Source organism: Lolium perenne, chromosome 1, assembly GCF_019359855.2.
Source record: "Lolium perenne isolate Kyuss_39 chromosome 1, Kyuss_2.0, whole genome shotgun sequence".
NCBI lineage: Eukaryota > Viridiplantae > Streptophyta > Magnoliopsida > Poales > Poaceae > Lolium > Lolium perenne.
Window position 1 is genome coordinate 5,270,283 of NC_067244.2, and position 3,142 is coordinate 5,273,424.

General features: G+C 46.1%; 1 long non-coding RNA gene across 4 annotated transcripts; it reads right to left on the reverse strand.

Moving 5' to 3' along the window:
- Window positions 1–222: 222 nt before the first annotated feature.
- Window positions 223–2,797, reverse strand: LOC127341759 (uncharacterized). Of its 4 annotated transcripts, none has more exons than XR_011751406.1 (4): window positions 2,238–2,797; window positions 1,993–2,117; window positions 620–1,906; window positions 223–533 (listed from the first exon to the last, which is right to left on the reverse strand). It is a non-coding gene; the product is annotated as an uncharacterized lncRNA (long non-coding RNA). The 4 variants fall into 4 exon arrangements; XR_011751405.1 differs by having other exon boundaries at window positions 620–1,673; window positions 1,819–1,906; window positions 1,993–2,797; XR_011751403.1 differs by having other exon boundaries at window positions 223–300; window positions 446–533; window positions 1,993–2,797.
- Window positions 2,798–3,142: the final 345 nt, after the last annotated feature.

The window sequence follows — 3,142 nt, forward strand, 5'->3', positions numbered from 1 at the left end:
TGAAATGTATATAGACCAACTGACCAAGTATCCAGTAATTTAGCAGTCAATTTATGTTTCTGTACTGCAGCCTCGTTCTTGGACCTTCTTTTCAGGAACGAAAACCACAACTCTTTAGGCACTGTGTTTTAGTAACGGAACACATCAACAACATTTGCCTTCAAACAAGATGGAGTCAAGATTGTAGAATTTATTAGCAAATACCTAGATATAAATGCAAACCTGATTGGCCTCATTAGGCTTTATTTTATATCACGATGAAGAAATTCCCTTTGAATGCATGTCGTCGGCTTCATTAGTCTGAAACATTTGCAAGAACGGATATATTCACACAAGAAATCCATCTAAAGTAAGAAACGACAATATACTGATTTGGACAGAGATTCAGCAAGAAGCAACTGTGTTCTCTCCATCTGATCAGTGGAGCACAGTCTTCAAAGAAAACCTTCTACTGCAGTAGTTGAACAAATCTTCTAGGATTTTCCAAGAAGATCAATCACCATCGCACTGTACTCTCCCTCCACGCCAAACCACTTCAAGTGTGGAATGCCAACATCAGGAAAGAAAAAGAAGCAACATAACTCAATTCACCATCAATGTAGCAGAAGCTTTGACTCACAATGAAGTTGTCAGTGCTTCTTCTTCACATTTTCCTGCCGACCCAAAGCAGCACCAACCCCAATGGATGAATAGTTTCCACTAAACATGTCAGTACAGCGTGCGTTGCAATGGTCTAACTTTATTCTGCACATGCATCAGACACGGGCAGGGGAGATGTTGTCTCTGAACCATTGTCATCCTCAACGAAGAGGTCGTTCATCAGAGCATCAGGATATATTCAAATTCGGCATAAAACATAAATACCTAATTCGTGGAAGAAGACGCGGCATCGTCGGTCGGTGCAGGATGTGGTGGCCACGCGGAGTGGGCCGACGAGCGCGTTCAGGACATCGTGTCCGGCAGGATTGGGCCGTTCGCCGTGGCCAAGGCGACGCGGCGGCGCGGAGGCGTCAAGCTGCTATCCTGCAGGCGCGGTGGCATCAAGCTGCTGCCCTGCCGGCGCGGCGACGTCGCACTTGTGCCCTAGGCGGGGAGTAGGGTGCGGGAGGAGCGCATGGCGACCGGCGCCGATGGATCTTGCCGGGGAGACCGTGAGCAAAAATCCCTTTTTTCTGTTACGGAGTATATGAGATGCAATCGTGAGGGAAGTGGGAAGAGGGCTCCCGTGAATTTTGGATCGAGGGTTGCGGAACTTTTCGTCCGCTGGCATATTCCTCTGCGGCAGAGTATCAGTCCGTCAAACTTATTTACTAAGTGCACACCACAGAGAATGATTTGGCTAATGCAAAACACTGGTTAGTGGGCCTGATGGTGCGGTTTCAGTACGTCTGGTATGTTTTGTGGGGGGCGTTTAGAAAAATTCATGTTCGCTCCTTTATTAGTAGTTCGTTCTTGGACCTTCTTTCAGGAACGAAAACCACAACTCTTTAGGCACTGTGTTTTAGTAACGGAACACATCAACAACATTTGCCTTCAAACAAGATGGAGTCAAGATTGTAGAATTTATTAGCAAATACCTAGATATAAATGCAAACCTGATTGGCCTCATTAGGCTTTATTTTATATCACGATGAAGAAATTCCCTTTGAATGCATGTCGTCGGCTTCATTAGTCTGAAACATTTGCAAGAACGGATATATTCACACAAGAAATCCATCTAAAGTAAGAAACGACAATATACTGATTTGGACAGAGATTCAGCAAGAAGCAACTGTGTTCTCTCCATCTGATCAGTGGAGCACAGTCTTCAAAGAAAACCTTCTACTGCAGTAGTTGAACAAATCTTCTAGGATTTTCCAAGAAGATCAATCACCATCGCACTGTACTCTCCCTCCACGCCAAACCACTTCAAGTGTGGAATGCCAACATCAGGAAAGAAAAAGAAGCAACATAACTCAATTCACCATCAATGTAGCAGAAGCTTTGACTCACAATGAAGTTGTCAGTGCTTCTTCTTCACATTTTCCTGCCGACCCAAAGCAGCACCAACCCCAATGGATGAATAGTTTCCACTAAACATGTCAGTACAGCGTGCGTTGCAATGGTCTAACTTTATTCTGCACATGCATCAGACACGGGCAGGGGAGATGTTGTCTCTGAACCATTGTCATCCTCAACGAAGAGGTCGTTCATCAGAGCATCAGGATATATTCAAATTCGGCATAAAACATAAATACCTAATTCGTGGAAGAAGACGCGGCATCGTCGGTCGGTGCAGGATGTGGTGGCCACGCGGAGTGGGCCGACGAGCGCGTTCAGGACATCGTGTCCGGCAGGATTGGGCCGTTCGCCGTGGCCAAGGCGACGCGGCGGCGCGGAGGCGTCAAGCTGCTATCCTGCAGGCGCGGTGGCATCAAGCTGCTGCCCTGCCGGCGCGGCGACGTCGCACTTGTGCCCTAGGCGGGGAGTAGGGTGCGGGAGGAGCGCATGGCGACCGGCGCCGATGGATCTTGCCGGGGAGACCGTGAGCAAAAATCCCTTTTTTCTGTTACGGAGTATATGAGATGCAATCGTGAGGGAAGTGGGAAGAGGGCTCCCGTGAATTTTGGATCGAGGGTTGCGGAACTTTTCGTCCGCTGGCATATTCCTCTGCGGCAGAGTATCAGTCCGTCAAACTTATTTACTAAGTGCACACCACAGAGAATGATTTGGCTAATGCAAAACACTGGTTAGTGGGCCTGATGGTGCGGTTTCAGTACGTCTGGTATGTTTTGTGGGGGGCGTTTAGAAAAATTCATGTTCGCTCCTTTATTAGTAGTAGAGATAACTTCAAATCCAACAAATTTTATATCGAAATTCATTATAAAAATATGAGGATTTCAAATCTGCACTTGTCATGCATCATTGACATCATCCCTGTTCCAGCCTATTTAAAATTGCAACTATAACTAAATGTTATGTGAGGGTCTTCTATTATCGCATGCTATATTTGAACACCCCACTTAATTTTGCTATGCATAAACCATCCTGCAAATCATCATGCATCATATTGAGCATTGCATTCCTTGTATTGATTTGCGCATCTTCTTCTTGTATGTGTGTTGGTTCTTCTCGAGTAGTCACCGACACCGAGCAGTTCGAG